The 22577-nt window shown below is 36.2% G+C and overlaps 1 long non-coding RNA gene across 1 annotated transcript; it reads right to left on the bottom strand.

Moving 5' to 3' along the window:
- Positions 1 to 8983: 8983 nt before the first annotated feature.
- On the bottom strand, positions 8984 to 20623 carry LOC116183679 (uncharacterized). Its single transcript, XR_004148345.1, has 3 exons — positions 20449 to 20623; positions 20260 to 20303; positions 8984 to 9111 (listed from the first exon to the last, which is right to left on the bottom strand). It is a non-coding gene; the product is annotated as an uncharacterized LOC116183679 (long non-coding RNA).
- Positions 20624 to 22577: the final 1954 nt, after the last annotated feature.

The following is a 22577-nucleotide window of genomic DNA, read 5'->3' as shown; positions in this document are numbered from 1 at the left end:
AACTCCCACTCCTCCCTAAAAAGCAGCAAATGACCTGACTTAGCAGCATGCTTGTTCAATGGATTATCATCTACCTATGGACAGGCTAAACTGTGTATTGCCTTTTTTTCTGACACACTAAAGATGTGTACAAAAATAGTACATACCTGAAAAAATAATAATGGTCTTTATAATAGTGAAGAAAAATTGCTATGATCTGCAATGTAAAAGACATTTCAGTGAAGATCCTTAGTAAGCCTCAAAACTGAGGACCTGCACTTTGGGTCAATGAGTCTTCATAAATTTCACATAAGCTTTAATCTACATTGATCTTAGGTCTCTTCACACTCTTGTGGTTGCAAGTACTTGAATAACTTCTATTTTACCAAAATACAGAAATGTAAATGGAAGTTCAATAAAATGACTGGAAGCTAGAAAATTCAGTTTTCTTTGAAATTAAACATAGAAAACCCTCCAGGCTTGTTTTTCCTCCAGTGTTCATCCCAAATTCTATAAAGTTATGGATTTGACATCATCATTGGTTAGAGACTTGCATTAATAATCCATTTTTTCCTTTATGTCTACTATGGTCAGCCAGTTGTGCAATGATATTTGATAATGTTCAAGATGTGCTTGAAGAAAAGTGGCTTCTTCCACATCCTCTATTTTTTCAAAGTGTGGGGGGCACAAGAGTGCCATACTACCTGTATGCTATCAAAATATTTTCCCTGTACTTTCCAGATCTAAAAGTACCATCCATACATTCATTGTATAAGGACTACTTGCTACTTGAAGGACAGAATTAATTCATCCTTTTTCTTACAGATGCAGAAGTAGCACTAGAAATACCTCTTTTCCTTTCAGAATAGGAAAAGCCATTAGTTGAAAATGGACTAATGATGTTCAGATGACCTTCAAATATCTCCAAAATTGAAGCCACATTCAGATTTGTCCAGTCCAAACTACAGATTGAAACAATCTACAAGATAATTTGCATTACACTGGCTCGAACTATTGAGATGTGTTCTTTTCCTTCCTGGTTTGCCTGGCAGAAGGTCTCCTTGGCTATGCAGCATTTAGGCTAAGAGGTAACAAAAGAGCTCAGACTTAATTGTGACTGAATATACATCAGCCAAAAAGTGACCTTGGAGTGATGCCCAGCCAGCTCAAGGAATTTTATGCTATCTGAGCAGTACAAATTTCCTTCTAGGCACTACAGCATCTTGAGATGATGTAGTACCTAGAAGGAAACATACAGACTCTATGGAGTGATTTCCAAATCCCTTTTAGACTCTTGACTGGTGAAAGGACCAGTCTGGATAAGAATGTTGAATCACAGAATATTCTGAGTTGGAAAGGACCCACAAGGATAATCGAGTCCAGCTCCAGCTGCAGCACTGGCATTGTTAACACCGTGCTCTGGCCAGCTGAGATAATCTCAGCATAAGAGCAATCACTGGCCAAAGGAGGCATACTAAAGAAAGGCCAGATGGGTCTTCTCTCCTCTCTGCACAGTAATACACCATTAGAAAAGGTAAAAATTAAGATTTCTTTTCATTTCAGGTTTTGGAAAAAATACTTCACATTATTTGACAGGTAATTTGCAATGCTCCTTTCATGTACTACCAGAGTACACACATGAGATTTTGAAAGAAATACTTGTAGGAGGTTGATAAATTTATCAGTAATTAAGATAAAATTAGCTTAATTAATAAGAAGTTATGAAAATACTGCTGTCTAGAAAAACCCATATTTTTATTTGCTTTTTAAGTATACAGCCTACTCTTTAATTTTTAATTTTTTTAAATCTAGGTACAAAGATTGATGGCTTCTCCCCCCAGATACCTCTAAGAATTTTCCTCCCTTTAACTGAAGCTGATAGAATGAAGATACACTTAGAAATCTCCAAGGTGCTATGGAAGCACATTTCTTCTTTCTTCCTTGGTCATTTGACTGATTTTTCAGATACATACATACTATATACTATGTGATTTTTATATAGTATGTCTCTATATATGGGAGCAGATTGTGTCATAGAATTGTAGAATGGCTTGGGTAAGAAGGGACCTACCTTAAAGATCATCTAGTTTCCACCTCCCTTCCATTGGCTTTTCCCCTCCCCTCCCCTCCCCTCCCCTCCCCTCCCCTCCCCTCCCCTCCCCTCCCCTCCCCTCCCCTCCCCTCCCCTCCCCTTCCCTCTAGCTCTCTCAGCCTGTACTTGTAAAAGAAATGCTCCATCCCTCTGATAATCTTCATGGCCTTCCTCTGCACTCACTCCAATAGGTCCATGCCTTTGTGTTGAGAACCCCAAAGCTGGATGCAGCCCTCCAGGTGGATTGTTACAAAGGCAGAGAGGGAAAATCACCTGGCTGATTTTCCTGGCTGCTCATCTTTTGGCGCAGTCCAGGATGCTGTTTTTCTTCTGGACAGTGAGTGCACACTGTTGGCTCATGTCCAGCTTTTCATCCATGAGAACCCCCACTCCTTCTCTGCATGGCTGCTCTCATTGACTTCTCCCAGTCTGTACTCACATTTGGGATTTCCCTAAGCCAGGTGCAGCATCTTGCACTTAGACTTGTTGAACTTAATGATGTTTTCATGGGCCCACTTCTCAAGTTTGTCCAGGTCCCTCTGGATGGCATCTGATTTTCTGTTGTGTCAACTGCACCTCTCAGCTTTGTGTCATCTGCAAATTTGCTAAGGGTACACTTGATCTCACTGTCTGTGTTGCTGATAAAGATATTGAAGGGTAGTGGTCCCAAGATAGAGCCCCAAGGGGTCCCACTTGTCACTGGCCTCCACCTGGACACAGAGACATTGACCACAACTCTCTGCCTGCATCCGGACAATTCTTTTTGCACTGAAAAGTCCATCTGTCAAATCCATGTCTTTCCAATCTAGAGATAAAAATGTCATGTGGTTGCAAGGCCTTACAGGAGTTTAGATAAGTGACATCTTTCAGTCTTCCCTTGTGATGATCATTGCTGTCACTCCATCACAGAAGGCCACCAGGCTGGTCAGGCACAATTTGCCCTTAATAAAGCTGTGCTGGCTGCCATGGATTATGTTCCTTCTTTTATGTGCCTTAGCATATCTTCTAGGATTCTACTCCATAATCTTCCCAGGCACTGAAATGAGACTCATTCATGTGCAGTTCCTGAGATCTCCCTTTCTCTCCATTTTAAAAATGGAAGCAATTACTTATTCTTTCTAGTCACCAGGAACTTTGCCTTGTCACCATGACTTTTCAGGTATGATGGACAGAGGCTTGGCAAAAATATCAGCCACTTCCCTCAGGAACCTGGGATGTGTATCAGCAGGTCCTATAGACTTCTCATCCTGATGAGGAACCTCCAAGTTATATAATCCTATAAACATGAAATAATTTAACTCAGCTGTTTATCAGGAGCCCTGAAGAGTTTCTTTATTTTCCTGCTAGGTTTACACTGAATACATGAGGTCCTGAGATGGTTTTGATGTTATTGAGAAGCAAAGTGTGAACCACATTGAAGAAATCCATTTAGTTTTAGTGATTACCACAGGAAAACCTCGAATCAACACCAATTTCCTTACAATTCACACAAAATATTTACAAAAACGGTTTTCCAAGTTCTATGTTTCTGGTGAATGTGAAAAAAGTGTGTTTTCTAAAATTAAAATTTGCACGGACTTGCATCCTAAATAAGATTCACTACGGCAAATAAAGCCTTCAAACTATAACTCTTTATGCTCCAGTATAACATGAAAAATATCTAGATAGAAATAGTAAATAAAAAAATTACTGCTAAAAAACAAAAACGGAAAGTACCAGTAGCCTCTGTTCTATAACCCTATAAGCAGTTTATTCAAGTCTGGTGCTCTGCATTCATAACACTATGAATGAAATTAGCAGGAAAAATTTACAAGTGGCTAACTAGAATGAGAATTTTGCATGGCTGGATATTTTTATTTCATGATAATTTTCATTTAATCAGTTTCAGTTCCATAGTTGGGCAATCCTTCAGGGGACAAAAACCAGGTTTTAGAATTTGATGTGATTCCTTTTGGAATCACATTGACTTTAATAAATACAGATTCATGCCTCTCACCCTGCTTTAATTCACAGGCCAGTCTGGATATTTGCAAACATGTTTATTAGGAGAAAATACTTTATAATATTTTAAAACATCTTCACAGTATTTCACATGCATAATAATTCATGCAAAAATGTGCTAAACATTGGGGGTTATGAACATGATTGCTAATACACAGCACTTATGCAATTATGCATAAATAATGCTATGTCCTCATAAATCATTACCATGTGAATGTGGTAATTTTACTAGCAGAATTGCTTATTGGCGGGCCCTAAAGCATTTCCTAAATCTCAGGTGGACTCAAAAGGCAAAATACAGAAATGAAATGTGGTAGAATTCCTCCTCCCCCATTAACATCACACACACACACACACACACACACACACACAAGCACACACACACTCATCAGATTTTGGGATTTAGAGATATTGAATTAAGAATGTGAATATTTATGCAATTCTGATTTGGATGCAGATACTGCATATATTCTGAAATGCTTAGAATGGGATTTTGCTTTGTACTTTCCTGTAGAAAATCTCTTCATTTGCCATTCTAGCAGTAATATTTAGCCTTTATTTATTCAGTCCAAGATTTGTCTTTTCTTGCTTCTAAGCAGCTGGATTTTGTTTTCTCAGTAAAAAACTACCCTGTACAGATGCTTAAAAAATAGAAGAGATTCTCCTCGCAGCAGTGATTCTGAGGCACTGCCCAGTGGCTGTACCATGGTGTCACAATAATTTATAATATGCAGAATGGGGCAGTATGAATCTGACTTGTTTGAGTGCTTCAGTGGCCTTATTTCACAGACAGAATGTGGGACAGGGCACAACAACAGCAAAGGGCCCTGCAAACCTCTGGTTACACAATTCACCAAACACATTTTTTGAAGTTCCTGAATGGACATGACAGAAGCAGCAGAAAAATGGGTCTCTGAGTACAACACCTTTCCAATGGAAACTGGGCAGATTCCTTCCTCTTCTTGAGCATATTGTCTCCCTCAAACCTTTGTTTGTACACTTTCTTATCTAAAATGAGAAAGGGAGCACCAATTCAAGGTTCAAGCATTTATCTAAATAGCATGAACCAAAATTTACATTTTAATTAAATATTAATTGTTGTAAAGCAAACAATATTAAAACATAATATTATTTTATTATTCTACAACCAGTTGAAGGGTTATTCATTATTTATTTGGTTTGGTGGGGTATTTTTGTGTTTTTGTTTGGGTTTTTTTGCTTTTTTGAACCTGCTGCTCTGTTGTAAAATATTTATAATGCAATTCTTATGCTGGTCTTTCCATAAAATACAACAATACTAATTTATTATATACCAAAGTACATTGTAACATTGGGAATTACTAGATTGCCTTTACATCAAGTGCATTGCAGTAGTAGTTGTAGGCCTGGGACTAGTTGTATTTAGGCACAATATAAACACTGAATAGTCTGTGACTTGCAAAGTTTATAGTTTAACACCACAGGCTACCTCTAAACAACCACTTGTGTCTCCCAAACAGGCATGGCCAATGCAAGGCTCAGAGGAGCAGTGAGAGCCATAAGATCTATGGCATTACATGGAAAAGTATCTTTCCAGCTGAAAAACACACTTCCTTTGTAAAGGCACCCATCCACCAGTCTGAGAGAGTGATGATACCATTTTACATGTCCTTGCTCTTCAAGCAGTCTGAAGAACAAATACAGTGCCATGATGTGTAAATGCCTTTGCATAATGCTCCCATTCCCCATTTTGGGCTGGAGGCAGGGAGGGCTTCTTCCCACAAACACTGTCTCTGAGGAAGAACCATATTAGACCTACAGTCTAGATTTTATGACTCTAACCCCAGGCAGCATTGGATGGCCATAAATTATACAATCACAGAGTATGTTTTGTATCTGTAGAAAAGAAGATAATTTCATTTCACAGCAAAGTGTGGGGGACCAGTGACTGGAAGGGCACAGTGCTTTGCATGTAAGCACTGCTACAGCTTTTCCATGGTAGCTGGAAAAGCTGCACTGCGTAATTTGAATGCTGTCCTTGTGATTTATTTTCTTATATTCTTATTCTCACTAGTAATTAAATGTAATAAAAAATTGGTTTTGTATTGCTAAGATTCAGAAAATATATGGGGGAAATACATGAATGTTTTCTCATCTATGCTTAACACATTCTGCCTTTAAAATAAAACAAAGAAAAAGAAGAAAAAGAGAGTATTTTGGAAAAGATCTTTTAGAACCATAAAGGACAACTTTGTTCACCATGTGTAGAGAAGATGATGTTGCTGGATGATGATTTCCTTTATAATAGCCCTGATAAACACTGCATATGTGCTATGGCTTCATTATTCCTCCTTCTGACTCTGTGCCCAAATGAGGAGAGAAAGGTAAGTGCACATAAGGAAATAAATGCCTGTGGGATTAAGTTTTCTGCAACTTTACTCAGATGAAGTCATCCTGCTGATATCAACAGCACAAACCAGATGAGTAAAGCTCAGCATGTTTACAAGCATTTGAGAATTACAGCCTTCATTTGTGATTCAAAGCCCAAGCCTGCTGCCACTGAATCAATAAGAGTTTTTTGCATTAGCTACAGTGGTGTAGGACTTCACCTCTGCTTGTGATTTCTGAAGACTCCTTCACTGACATTAAAATGTACTTTGCTTTGTAGCACAGGCACCATGAAGAAAAGAAGGGACAACATTTATTCCTTAGCTTTTGGATGTGTTTACAGTTTCGCTCTAGGCAAGAGTTGTCTAAAGGGGTTATCATGTCTAAATTAATTATATTTCTGGGAAAGTTCTATATATAAGATTTATATATTGTCTGAGAGAAACATACAGTAAGAAACACCATGCAGCTGCCATAATTTTAGAGACAATTAAAACTCATTAAAGAGTCCATAGAAGGAGCATGTGTTTTAAAATTCACTTCAAATCTCTGAAGGTATCATAAAATGTACTTTCATCATGCACACAACATCTACAAATTCTGATTGGCATTTCCTCCTTCCCCGAAAGGAGAGTCTGGCTCAGTTTGCAGCAAATATGACAATAGGCTGTGCAAATGTACATCTGAAACACAGCCCTTTCGGGGTTAAGCATTCAAGCTTATATGAGAGATCATCAGTTTCGGGTCAAAGTGCTGTTCTTAAATGATCAGTGCAGAACAGAAAAAAAAAAAAAAAAGGCATTGAAGTGACCTTGCTGAGGGTCTAAAACTGTGCTAAAGCCTTTTCTGCATGATTAAGTGAGCAGAATCTTAGATTAGCTAAAAGCAGTGCAGAAACATAATGAGTTCACTTATTTTGGAGCATTTAATAACAGTTATAGACAGTTATGTGATCAGGCGGAGTTATGACTTATTCATTCTTTCATTGCTATTAAAATTACTGCATTTGAGGTTTTTAAAGTCATTGAAATAAAAAAGTCTGATTTATGTTAGGAGAATTTAGCTTGCCCTTTGGTCTCTCCATTTTTAAATGATATAATTAGACTTTTTAAAGACCATTCTAAAAGCATTATTAGCATTTTCTATAGCTGAAAGTAAATGCATGTTTTGTGGGTATTTTACTTTTAAAAAAGAAGAAGAATAATGCTTGGTACAAACAGCAATAGGTTGTTACAAAGAGAAGTATTACATAAAATTTTCTTAAAGGTTACTCTATGCATTTATATATATATATGTACAACCTGAGATGCACACACATAAACACATGCCTAAGTGTGAGCACACATACATTTAGTGTATATATGAACAGGGATTCCAGATACACAGAAAAATAAGCCTATTTGGGAGAATAAGGCAAGAAGAAGAGCAAGTTCCATAGGACATATTAACTCCTGACCTTTAACATATTACCTCACAAATTACAAAGCCATCCATCAGTCTCAAGGGAGGAAAAGTGCTTTGATCAAAACAAAGGGGCTTGCAGGTGTTTTGAATTAACAGTGAGAAATAATCATTAAAAAGCACGGGGATGAGTATGGGAGTGTCATGAATGTGTGCACATTTTAACATACAATCAAGTCCTAAGTCTTAGCATACACATTACTTTCAAATTATATTTGTATATTAATTATTAATCCCTACAAGCATGCCCAGTGTTTTTAGTAGCAAGAACACACTTTTATAAATCTGATTTTAAGCTTATTCAAAACATCCACAATACACAGACCCACAACTGAATACTTTCACACAAGACTCTGTATATCTTGCTGCAAGGGCCAAACAGGTGAACCAAAACACTTTCCTTCCACATTTAAATAACAAGCATTTCCTACATTGTTTTGGCTTAGAAAATGAAATTTCCTATAAGATTAAGAAATTCTGCTTTTAGTTGGGCCTCAAGGGAGCATATCTTTGCTTACAAAAATCACGCTTGCAAGAGCTTCTGTAACTGAAAGCTCTTTTTATGTGTGTTCCTTGTATGTTTATTCAGTAGACAGTCTGGATTGCTCATTTTGCTGCTCAGAATGCAGCGTGCTTTTCTATTAAAACATATTATTAAAACTAAATCAGAAAGAAGCTTATTTAGTAGTCATTTCATGCACATGACTGATGGGAATACATAAATTATCAGACTAATATCTGATTAAAACTTGATTAACATGCTAATAAATTATGCTAGAAATGTTGGGATTTTTTTAATTTCTCCACTTTTACTTAAACTTCCTAATTGACACTTCAATTATTTTGTTCTCGGAATTTTTGCCTTCCTTATGAATAACAGTTGAGATAAATTATTTCTTTGCCTGAACTTGATATGAAAAATGATCAATTGTGATTATTAAAGCTCTCTAGTAATCTGCTAATAATTATTTAAAAAGTCACCTAATTTTTGTTTGTTAAGTGGAGACCATTAGATATATTGCTGACAAAATGCTGTGAGATGCTCTGGAATTCTGAGTCCATAGCCAGGGCATGACATGTAGACAGCTCAGAGGATTGCCAGCTGGAATGTCCCTGTGCTTTGTGCAGGGTGACACTAACTTTGGTCCATCAGCCTCACTGCTCGGGGAGATTACAGAGCAGTCTCCATCAGCTTCTTGTGCTGCTGCTGCCTGTATGGAAAAATACACGCATGAATCTTGTAATGCAGACTCCTGCCCACTAGAGACTGATCTCAGCCCAGTAAAGCATGCAACTCAGGACCCTCACAGTTTAGACTTGAACTATGGTCAGAAAGGTGAGAGGCCAAGGCTTCATCCACTAAGCCATTTACCCTTTTCCTTTGTAAGGAAGATTGATTTTTAAAAAGCTATTAACCTTCAGCAATTTATCTCATCATATCATCTTCATTTAGTTCTGCCTATAATAAGGCTGTATTATATAGTTTAATTTTTCACTTCATTCAGATAGACTATCTAAAAAGAAATAGATGAAAGAAAAAAAACAGAAAGGAGAGAGAAAAAATTGTAAAAAACTTTGCAATGAAAATGTTATCATGAAAACAATAGAAACTTCAAATGCTATCATGTGTCTTGGAAACACAACAATGAAAGATGTGTGTATACAGAGACCCCAGTTGGACAAAAACTTACAGTATGTCTCAGTCTTCCATAATGAAAGGATGGTATGCTGTGCTTACCTAAGCTATTCACAAGACAAAAGGAGAGTATTCTTCTCATTTCTTGAGCTGACTCACAGTAGCATCAAGACAAACTATATTTTTTCACTTGTATATTGTCAAATATAGATGCTCCCTCAGCAAAATAGAGAAGCTCCAAGGAAATTTGGTATTGAAATTTAATGTTATGCTGGTGTTGAGAAAAATGTCTCAGTAAAGTACACGGAATGGTGGAACAGTTTTGGCAACAGTGTATATAACACCATTTCCATGCAATAAAGCAAGTAGGGGTTGCTTCCTAGGAACTAAATTATTTTTGGTTTAGTGATTGATTTGGGGAAGGACAAAACCAACATATTTTATGAATAATGTGTTTCCATTAATGACTTTAATACATTTATATTTTGCTTGAATATGTAATGATAAAAGCAGTTCTAAGCATTTTAGGTAGAATTGGGTAGTGAGGTTGCTCATCCTAAAGGTTCAAAATTATTCAGAAACTTAGGTCCCATTGATTTTCACTAAGACTTTGATTTTTAAGACTCTTAGGTTCATCCATAGAAACATGCCTTTCTTATGTGCATTTATAAAATGCAGAGCATGAACAAAATCATTTAAATAAAAGTAAAAACAAAACAAAACAAAACAAAAAACAACCCCACCTCTCTGTTGTCTTCAATTGGCTTTGGATCAGAACAAAATTTTTGACTCATTTATTAAGCAGCTCTGAATTATTTCAATGGCTGTTTTGCTAGTCCAATGACCACAGGATAAGCCCAGGAATGACCTAAATCCAGCAGGTCTTATCTCCTGATTGCTTTTTCTTCTTTACAAACACATTCTTAAGTTTATGCATCTGAAAATATATTCTTTTTTTTTCCTGGTATTTGGATGTTTAGTTGGCAAATATAAGTTCTTACAGCTTCTCATTATTTGACCAAACCATGTACAGCAGAAATCTGTTTTAGTTTTGCCTGTGCTTATTTAACTTTCCTGAGATAAAAACCTCTTTTATTTTGAGATCATGTAAGTAAGCTGGCGTTTGGGCAGTTGAATAACATTTGAAAAGGATGATAATAAATGTTGCTATAAGAGCCCTACTAGGATACCAAGAGGATCAACACACTACTCCAGTTCCCATCAAGTGATTCATTGTCAACAGAAGACAGGATATAGGCAAGCAAACTCTGGAAGCAAAAAACAGAGAAAAAGTCTCCTGCAAAATAGTTCTACTTTTTTTTCTTTACAAATGAAACCAATGATAAAGTAACTCTTCAGAAACTGGTTATAAATCCTCTTCATACATATTAAACAGTGTACAGTGAATAGGATTAGTAATATCTTTTGTCTAATTTGTCAGTCCAGTTCTTAGTTCCCCACAGTGCTTCAGTCAAATACAAAGACAGTCTCAGTTACTTTTCCATAGATTAAGTAGCTCTTGAATTGTTATTTGGTGTATGGGTTGGGACTTTCACTGGTAAACACTGTGACTGATGCTGAAGGCCAAAAAAAGGCAGTAATAAGGAATTAAAGCAATAGACTTTTGGTTGACTTGAAGGGCAAATCCTCTCTCCCCATTTTGCTGTAAAAGAAGTGTCATTCTCTTAACAGGAAGGAAACCCAAAAGTATTAGTATAACTATCAGTGATTGCTTTAATTTCTTCTTTCTTCTCATTGGCCTAATTTATTTTGATGTATAAAGCTGAATGTTGTAATTTCACAGCGGGAAAATGTGAAGGTCTATGTTCAGCCTAGCTGTGCCTGATCATGCTGCTTCTGAGCCCTTCTCAAAAGTCAGCTCCAAGGTCTTGAAACATGGAATTAACTGACAGAAATCTTCTCCCAGGCAGCTGGAGAAGGCTGCCACAATGACAGTGCTTCCCGCTAGACTGCCTAGTTCATGTGGGAGCAGGAAATTCAGGTATATTCTTCAGAACCTGCAGATAATTTGTGTTCAGCTGCAGTGGCACAGACATACAGAGAGGTATATTAACTAGAACATAGTTAATAATAGTAGTTAATATAGTTAATATACCTCCACCAGACTGGGTGGAGTGGCAGAACATTTCAGAACTCATATGGATATTCCTGTCTGGATCTCTGCAACTGCAAGCCCCTCCTCTCTGTCATTATTCTATTGATGAGCCACTGGGTAAACAGGTAAGTTTATATGCCTTACACTGGTGAAAACAGAGATGCATGAATAACCAACAAAAAAATGTAAAACTTATTTGAAGAAAGAAACCTACTGGACTGTAAGCTAATACTAAAGTCATTACTCCAGATAGATTTGAAACAATTATTTTTTCCCCAATCTCATTTTAACTTGTTCTGTCTTAGCATAAGAATACATCTCCACAAAGAAGGAAAGATGAAAAATATAAACACTGTTTTGATACTTCATAGTTTTTTACTACATAGTCATTCAAGATAGCTACCTATGGCCACTGACCTGCCCTGCAGTAGTCCTTACTTCAGTTAACTCTTTCTATCTGGTAACAGTTAAAGGCAGTTGTAGTTGATTCATTACACTATTTTTAGCATAGCCTAATATTCACATTCACACTGGGATAGTCAAGAACTCACATACACTGTTAACTAGTGATTATTGGACTCTTTGTGGGAGCATGTAAACAGATATTAACACATACATCTTATTTTAAAGGCCATAAAATTTGGAAAGCTGTAGTAGAAGCAAAAAGAGAAAACAAGGTGAAAAAAGGACACTCAACTTTTCTAATTTATTTCTTAATTTTACATGTTTAGCCTCATTCAACAGCCAGTAATGGCAACTAAATGCTGCTGCCACTCACTAAAAACATCCCCAAGAATGCTACACATGGGCAGTCTGGCAGTACAAGAAATGCTGAACTCTGAACAAAAGAAATAAGCCAAACACTCACTGGGTGTTTGAAAAAAAGACTGCTTATTATATGGGGGGTTTTGGACAGAGATTTTTTCCTGAAATATTTTAATGAGTCAAATCTGGTGCAAAATAATGTAAAGAGTTAACAGCCAAAAGTCAGTTACCTAAACCTTTATGTACATATATTTTATCTGTGTTTTATTTTTGGAAATCCTGATTGCACTGAACAAATAATTATTTTTGTGCAAAAACCCCCAAGCATTTGGTAGCATGTTTGTAAAACCATGTTGTCTGAATGTTTGACTCAAAAAAAAACAGGATAAAGGAAGAGAAAAATTTGGTAAAATGTTGAAGTCATGTGCAGCAGGTGAACTCCCAAAGATCAACAAAAATTTCTCACAGAAGATATCAAGGAAAAGGTGGCACTAAAACTACTTAACCTGCAGCAATATTGTCAGGAATGTCACCCACAAGTGCTGATTAGGCTATGACAAACAAGTTTGTCTTTACATGCACATTCTGCTACCAACAATGTCTATTTGCTTTAACTGTGGAGAGGCAGACACCCTTCCTCATGACAGGGCTGTAATACTTCTCTTGATTTAACATGCCTGAAGAAAAATCTTTAGGCTAACACTAACTTTAGGTTATGTTTAGAACAACTGCACCTCACAGACTATAAATAAGTAGGAGAAAGGTCTGGTTACAATTGTATTCATTACAAGGCAATACAAAACAAGCACAAAGCTTAAACCCCCACAATTAATAGCAACACCATTTTCAATCTGAACTCTAAGAGCCAACGGTGTGGACAGAAAACCTTCAGAATAGTTCCACAGGAGACAAAATATAACTTTTCCCAGTAGGTACTTAATAGTGATTTTGTAGCTGTTTTTCAGACTCCAATCTCCCATGTTTATAAGGTATAAAACTAGCCTGAAAGCCTTAATTTTCCTTCTGATGAGTTTTTTCTCCTTGACACTCACCAGCAAAATTAAAAATACAAATGGAATCTACCTTCTTGATTTTATGTGAGGATTTTAACTAAGCCTAAGAAATGCCACCAAAACATGATAACATTTAGCAAATGTTAAATAAATATTTATATATCACAGTATTTGCAATGATGTACTGCTGTCTGAATTAAACTTCTTTGCCAAATTCTAAAGATGGCCCACACAACAAAGGATCCAGGCAGACCTCTCTTTCAATACTTTTTACTACAAGAAATACCCTAAATAGTGAGTTCCTTCAGAGACTCGCAGACACTTCTCTCCCTGGGCTTCAGTCTTTCCAACATAACCTATGACTTTTACTAATTTTTTGTGTTTGAAATAAAACTTCAGCAGCCCTAGTCTGGTGAATGGAGAAGGAAAATAAAATGTCGAGGAATGAATAACTCTTGACTTCTTATCTGAGTTTGCAATTAGTCCAAACAAGTTGCAAGACTTCTGAAAAGATGAGCACTAATTCTCTTCACAGGCTGTCAACAAGGCCTCCCTACTCCTTTATATCATCTGTGCTGTCACAAAAACCCCCAGATACAGGTGAAGAAGGGAAGTTTATTTGCAAGCTACAGAAATATTCAGTAATAAGAGCTCAAAGAACAACTAAATAGACTCTTGCTTTCTAAGTGCCACCTGGGATTTTCCATGACACTCTTCTCAGAGAGTATCAGAATTTCTCTGTCCTTCCACTGCCTTTCAGAGTTCCTCTGATGACCTAAGCTTCTTTAATACAGCAGTCATCACATTGCTCTTCTTACTTGGGACATATACTAAGCACAATAAGAGTGACTGGATTTCACTCTTAGAAATAGATTTCTAAATGTGGAAATACAGAACAAGTGATATTTGTTTTCCTAAACTCTATTTCCCTAAAAAAAATCTGATTCCATTCAGAATTCTTCCAAAGCATCTATCTTCATGACACTGCACTGCAAATGAACAAGAATCATGTGATTTGCTTTAAGCCATCTGGTACATTAGATGCATGGGCACCCTTATGCAGTGCTGATAGCCCAGCCCTCAAACCAGAATGCCAGCTTTAACAGAGTTCTACTCTTGGACTAATCATCCTGCTATCATTTCACTATTCCAAGTGCTGACCTGGGCTGAAATGCCTGTATTTCTTTGAGTTCTGGGCTGACAAGGTCTGCAAAAGCTTAGGGTCTCTGGATATTGTCTGAGTAGAGCACTTGGTCTTTGGATGACTGCAAACAAATTAGACTTGAAGTGTACAAAGGAGCAGGGAAAATGAATAGAAGACAAGATGAAGTGAAAAATGTCTGAGCTGAAAAATAGAGGACAAGACAAAAAAGGGACATGTAAACCTAAGAAGAGGAGAGAGAAGGAAAAGAACAAAGGTGACCTCAGCAGTATGTTCATATGTTGCCTTTGTTTCATAAAGGAAAAAAATTTTACCACACAGGGCATAATTTTCCCTGTTTCTGTTCTGATTCTGCTGAAGGACCCACATATAACTTTGTCATCTGTGGCTGCCCTTCTTCTCTCTTCCCTTGTCTTCCTCCTCTTTTGATTGCAACCTTTTGGAGCCAGGATCTGGATATTGAAAGTGACTTGCAGAATACTTGGAACTTCACCATGAGGTGTCTATGAAAGATCAGGACCAAGATAAAATATTAAATAAATAAACCCCACAATGTTCATATATTTGGATAAAAATCTTTTAAACCAACCATACTTCACATTTTACTGTATCCAGCAGGTGATAGGTCGACTCAAAAAATTTAGTTAACATATTGATTTCAAATTTCATTGCTAATGTAAGTCTATAAACTTCTCTTATCACCAGGACATATTTAATGTTAGAAGTTCATACTTCACAAGGAAGTTTAAGCAGAAGTTTAAAGGCATTTGTCACAATCAAAAACTTCTGTGCTGCACAGTTTTGTGATGATTTGTTGCAGACACATAGTGCCCGTGGAGCTGGCATTGCACACCAAGGACAGAACAGCACAGAAGGAAAGCAGAGTTGGAATGGCACCACTGGTTAACAAGTCAGAGGTCACACTGTAGGGAAAAAACTTCACAGGTGTCTGTGCACATTCTGGTCCCACCTCATACATGTAAGTGCTATGGATGCATTCATTTTTCCCTGCATACATAAAAAGGGAGTTATTATCATTCTCCTTTGTGAAAGAATTAATCAGTTTAACAGCACAGAGGTGAATCCAGTACAGAATACCTGCAAAAACCTTACCCTCACATTCCTGCTTTTTTCAAACATTAATTCACACACTAAATATGAACAAACACACTGCTGCAGTCTAAACCAGGTTACAATACAGAAAAAGCTTTGAAAAAGGAACAAATTATATTTTTTGTCCACAGTAAAAAACTTGGATCCTTCTCCTTGAAACTTTATTGTGCTTTGGTACTTTATTTGGATAATAACCTTAGCATATTTTGTATGAGTTCATAACCTGAAGGTTAATTACTATTCACCAGAGATGGGAACAGTGTTGCTCAGGGAGTTCTATAACTCTCCATATAGCAATAACCTGAAGAGTCACTACATAAAAATGGTATTGCAAATGCAAATGGTGTTGACTCACTCCAATCTCCAGGATAATTCTTAACCTACTTTCAAAGAAATATTTTATGGAGGAAACATGATTTATATTAATTGAAACTGGATTTAAAATTTGAAGATAATTTGAAGATGACTTTTATTATTTTTCATCATCTATAAATGCATTCAGATATATTCATTATGCTTTGAGGATTCAAGCTCTCCATCACAAAGTTAATTTGAATTTAAAAAAAAAAAGTAACAGAAATTAATTTCATTGCAGAGAAACAGCATAAAATGTTAAGACCAGAGGAATAAATAAAACCTGAAACAATTAAAAATGTACTATTAAACTAATGCAATTAAATTTTCAATATTTTTTGAGTAATTTTCTTCATCAGCTTCCTAATGACCAACCAATTTCCTAAATTGAATCTCCTTGAGGGTGCTGTCTAGTCTTTCACCACCTGCCCCTACTAAGAGGTATCTGATATTGTGTTTGTAACTCCCCTTCAAGTGGTTGTAGAGTGCTTCTTGGACTGCCCTTCTCCACCAACAGACAAAGCTCTCTCCCACTCCTGACAGAACAAATTCTCTAGGCCCTGACCATCTTGATGGCACTTCCCTGGGCTCACCACATTTTCTCTGCCCAGAGAGACTGTGGAGGTTATTCAGATTCACTTGGCAATGCCATAGTTTACCTAATTTAATGTGGCCCTGTTTTGAGTGAGAGTTTCAACCAAATGACTTTACAACTCTTCAGGGGCTATATGGCCCACTGCAAATAAATAAATCCAATTATTTATCATTGCAAGTGTCTCCCTTGCTTTTTGGACAAATCAAACCAATTATGTAGGTGATAGTAAGAAAACCACATGTCCACTGTATGTACAGATCACATAAACATTTGGATACAGGTCATCAGATATGTTTGGCTTTAATTGGTATAAAAGTGTGCTAGAAAGGAATTGCAAGATGATTTAGTTGATGCTTGAGTATTACCAAACTTCTGAAACTTTTGAATCTTTTTAACAGTAATTAATATATTTATTAATGGAAAGCTAAGGATGTGTCTTGTATTTCTTCAAAACACTGATTTTAATTTAATATGAAGTTTTCAGATATTTGAACTAGATAAATCTGTTTTCACTGTTTTTAAGAGCATGAAAAGATACATTCCTTTCATATTAGTGTAAGCAACTGCACCTACTATTATGCAAACCCAGATAATTATATTTCATGGGTTTTCCTTACTGAGAGACAAAAAACCAAATTGTCCTCCTAACTTCTCAGTGGTTAAACTTTGATCATGAAAATGCTATTCAAAGTGCATGAAAAGGGGAAAAAAAAGCTGACTAAAATTTTCAGTAACTTGATGAATATTAAACACCAATATACAGCTAAAATCTTCTAAAAGCTGCTTATACTTGGCTAACAAACCATAGTCTCCTGGAAGAAACATTCATATATCTATGACTGCAGATAGGCTGGCTATGCCAGTAAATCTGTTGTAAATATTGCAGTAGATATTGCCTTATTAGAAATAACTATTTATAGAAGTGCACTACTAAAATGGAAATCTCTTTTAAGATAAAGTCCTAAAGAATTTTCTTGAACTCCATAAAGAATTTTAGTTTCTATATAAAATGCTTACAGATTTACAATAAAATAGTAACATAAGTAAAACTTATGTTGTTTAGGAATATTTATTCTGTATGCTTTTATGTAGATAAATAAATAGGTCATTATAAGTCAAAGATTGATCTACAAAAGTGGAGAGCAACAGAGAAGTTTACATAACTGAGTCAATAAAACATATTTGAAAAATTGCACAGGTGCAAAAGGACAAATCTGTTTACAGACCATTCTCTTATAGAGCAATAATGATTTCTCTTTTTAAAAAAACATCACACCCTAGTTTTTCATGCAGACCATTAATGAAGAGTCACTATATAAACCCAGTAAAGCAGAGTCTGATCTGAGTAGTCAAGATATAGTTACCCTGGAGTTAAATATTCACAAGGTAGAATGTGAGGGAAATATTGCTTCATAGGCAAAACTTTGTGAATTCTGTTATTGTGCCCTAATAAGCTTGTGAGGAGAGGCTGAGGTCACTTGGTCTGTTCAGCCTGGAGAAGGAGGGACAGGGGGGACTGTGGAGAGACCTCACTGCAGTTACAGCTTCCTTGTGATGGGAAGCGGAGGGGCACGAACTGATCTCTTCAGTGTCCTGACCAGTGGCAAGACTTGACAAAATGCCATGAAGCAGAATCAAGAATCAAAGAAGGTTTAGGTTATATACTGGGAAAAGATTTTTAAAATTTGTTTCATTTGGAATAAAAGTATTACCAAAAGTTTGCTGAATGCTTATTTAGTCCACAGGCAAAAACATGGTATCTATCTGTGTGAACAGTGACAATTTTAAACAAATAGCCTTTCACAATACTAAACTGTTTGAGAAAATACTCTAATAAAACAACAATAGTAAAAAAGTTAAAATTTTATTGGTTAGGATGCATTTGATAATTTGGAGAGATATTGTATATCTAATTTCTTATATTTCTTTTCTAGTGCCCAAAAATACACACAAATATCTTGTGTCAAATACTGCACTTCTTTTTTTACTTGCTATATATGCAAATCTCAAGGATTATCTGATAAAGGATATCCTCGATGGCCTTTATCAAGGGTAATAAAGGTCATGAATGAAGGCTGTCCTTTACACAGACTACATCTGTTTTTTTTCTAGAATATTAATACACATATCAATATGGTCTGGCATTCAACCTTGAGGTGGAGTTAAAATAGAAAAATTATGAGCAGTACTTGGTAGATACTTCTTTTACTAAACTGGTGTCTTTAAAACAGAGCGTGAGATTCAGGGTAACAGAGAGTTACGTGGCAAGGTGGTATCTCCTGAACTCCATCAGTGGAAGGTAAGTCAGACTAGTCAGAGTAAACACAAATTTTAATTTCCCATCGCATAGAGATCATGTCCTTAGAGACTTAGGTTTTCTTCTACAGAAAACAAAGGAATTTCATCTTTCAAGCCTAGCAACCAGTAATCTCTCCCTAAGGAACCACTGCTTACATAGATGCAAAGGTTTTGAACATAACATTGGTATGTGTATCATTTGTAAACTCCCAAAAATACACTGAAAAAACATACCATATTATATAAATCCCTCATGGCCAGGTAAAAATCTCAAGCCTGTGCAAGTGATACTATTTTTCAAGTCTGGTGAGATTATAAAAGGAATGCCCAGAGTCACATGATTAAATCAAGCTTGTGACTGCACATCTGGGAATCTTTTACCTTTGCCCACTTTTGATTAGGCATACATCTTCTTATTCACAACAGATGATAGTATTGCCCCCAAATATCTAGTACTACATACAGACCAGACTGGTTCCATATAGATGAGAGCCCAACTTCCTGCTTTATACAGCCCAAAGCTGTCTTCAGAATTCAGAAGATCCTAAGATGAAATTTACTTTTAACAAGTCATCATTGGAGACCAGAGCAATTTTACCAGGTATTTTAGAACAATACTCAGAATATTTCCTCATATTCATGCTTGAAGCTACATTATTTACCTCCCTGACCACAGTTTTAAGATTGAAACTCAACAAAATAGGTATTACACAATGACACCCAAACAACACTGTTTTTTTAGCATATCAGCATATCAGAGAAAAGGGTTTTCTCTTCCACTCTCTTATCAGCAAGGATTTATCTAGCAGGTCAGCACTTGAGCAACTTCCCTGACAGAAGTAAAGAGACACCAACACCTTTGTGCCACACAACTAAATTATGCAAACATTTGTTCAAATCAGGAAGCATTGTAGCCCTTATCTAAAGGTAGGACAGTGAATGGTGCTTGTATTGCTGAAAAGATGACTCATTTTACTTAGCACCTTGCCATCATTGCAAACCTTTCAGCATCCTATCCTATGACTGTGTTCTTCTCATGGACATGAAGCAGGTATTTATTTATTTTATAATTTGTTTTGAAGTCAAATTTTCATTCAGCCGATGGTGCTGTTTGAGTCCAGGAGCCAGACGTGCATGAGTTCTCCTCTTGGCTTTGAAACAATTATTATGAATCCATCTCTTTCTCTGTAATTTTATCTCTTTTGAAGGAGTGTTGTAAAGAGTAGTTACGATTTTTAAAGTACCTTACAAATGTGATCATAGAAAGAAAACAATCAAGTGAATGAGACATGGGAATGGTGACTCACCAAGAATGAAGATACTGAGTCACCTGCACAGCTATAAATCTCACCTTAAAGAGAAAACAGAATTAGTTACAAAAGGATAAAAGAGATAACTGGAAGATGAAATATGATTTATTTCAACAGATGCATTTAATAGATGCAAATACAAATTAAGGAATATACACATATTGACAAATTGGTTCATGTAATTACCAGAGGCAAAGCTTCTGGGCTCCTATCTGCTTCTTACTGAATCTCAATTTTGGCTCTGAAACACTCAAGCAGCATATTTTCAGCCAGAGGATTTACTTTCACTAAACATTCTGAATTAGTGATTTCATATTTTTTATTGACTCTTCTTTTAACTCCCATCATCCATCCATATATCCACATTTCCAAGCAGTATATTTTCTCCAACAGCAGAGAAAGACTATTCTGTACCTAAAGACAAGCACAGCAGGCCTGGCAGCTGGGAAGCTATTTTCCTCTTATAATGTCCAGAACAAGCACGAAGGAATATGCCTACCAAAGAAGACTTTTAATTATCCTTTCTGTAAACTTCTCTATATCTGCAAAATAGCTGAAATTTCCTACTTAGGTTTTCTAATGAGCAGTTGCATTAAATAATCTTTAGAATGTATTTTCCTAGATTTTTTTAGTGACTCTTTAGTGAGCATGTCTCATTTTAGCAGAACCTTTGACTGTTTCTGCTCTAAGCCTAAGAATCTCAAAGAAACAAGGACACAAGCAGGACTGACAGGTAAGTGACTAAGTCACGATCCTCCAAAGCCCTGCTCAGCTAATGGAAAAGTGTGATAGAAGTTATTGTTAGGATCCTAAAATCAGAACCTGGATGCCAGTTTCACATCTGCATATTTAGGTAGTTTTGAATCATAATGATTTTATTCATGCAAGCCCGACTCAGATGTAGAAATCAATGCTTCTCTCTGACTAAGGTCCCAAAAGGATTTTATTCCATAAGTTTTCTTACAGTTTGACTTAGCCTGACTTGCTTTTATACATCTGATTCTCTTAATATATGCACAGAAAAGAAGGCAGTAATGCCTCATTTTTAAGATCTTGGTGGCTGGAGGCTGGGAAGTAGAAGACCTAGATTTCATTCCCTCTTCTCATGGATGAGTATTTTTCCCTTGGAAGAGACCTGGGTTCTGATCACTCTCATGTTTTTGACATGAAATACTAATTAGATGAAATATATATACTGATTTCAAATTAGTAAAAGTATGGGAACCTCTTAAAATAAAATGGTAGAATGTTTTCTTGAAGTCTCTCTAATTTTTCATATGGCATTCAGATGGCATTTCTGTTCAGATATATAAACTACCTACATGTTCCTAATAACCTTAAGCTGAATTGGATAAACACCTACAAAAAAAAGCAGGTATAAGATGCCTCTGTTTAGATATTTTCTTAACTCAGTATGCAAACTTACAGGCTACGTTTGAAAATACTGTTCTTTGCTTTTCCTCAAGTCTTCTGTGCTCTAAGAAATGAAGTAAAATGTTTTGAACTCATAAGAAAGACTGTCATATCTCCTGAACTAAGAAATGAAAACAAAACTAATAAACAGAGAAGTCAAAAGCTATAAGTGTCTTACAACTAATAAAAGGGAAAATGCAACAAACAGCACAAAGCCTAAAAATAATCACCACAGGGCTCCAGTTGCTTGGCTTTGTTGAGTTTAAAGGTCCAGGCTCCTGAATGCAAGCAGGTGAAAATGATTACAGAAGTGTGGGCACAGCCTTCAATACAGTAAGAGCTTTTTATCTGGAGGAAGACTGTGTTTCTGTATTCAATGTGCAGCTGGGATATCTCATCACTGCAAAATCTGAATTTTAGAAACATGTTAATTCAAATGTTCAAATAGTCTGTTGTTAAAGTTTTGAGAACTTTGATACACCATTTTTACTTAATGTATCATCTCATTATATGCATAGGTCTGAGGCTTCTATGAAAATTCAGGACTTGGAGAACCAATTTGATTTTTCTCCATAAATCCCACTTAATATTTGTTCTTCATTCACATTGTAATGGTTATTGCTAAGCCACACACAAAAATATTGTAAAAATCTTGTTATTGTTATTACATAGGGCTCCTTAAGAAAGAAATATTAAAAAAATGTATCATAGATTATTGACCTATGTTTAAATTATATTTTCACTTACTAATAATTAATGTAACAGAGTGGGCACTTGAGTAAAAGGTTATATCTATAAAATTATTTAAAAGGATTAAATTATGCCCAGCAGCTACTAGTAAAAATGCACCCAGCCATGGCTATCTATACTGCAGTTGCACTGTCTCAGGTGGAAATTGCATA

The sequence above is a fragment of the Lonchura striata genome, chromosome 6 (assembly GCF_046129695.1).
Source record: "Lonchura striata isolate bLonStr1 chromosome 6, bLonStr1.mat, whole genome shotgun sequence".
NCBI classification, from domain to species: Eukaryota; Metazoa; Chordata; class Aves; order Passeriformes; family Estrildidae; genus Lonchura; species Lonchura striata.
Note: the sequence above shows the minus strand (reverse complement) of the source record. Positions and strands in the feature narration are given on the sequence as shown.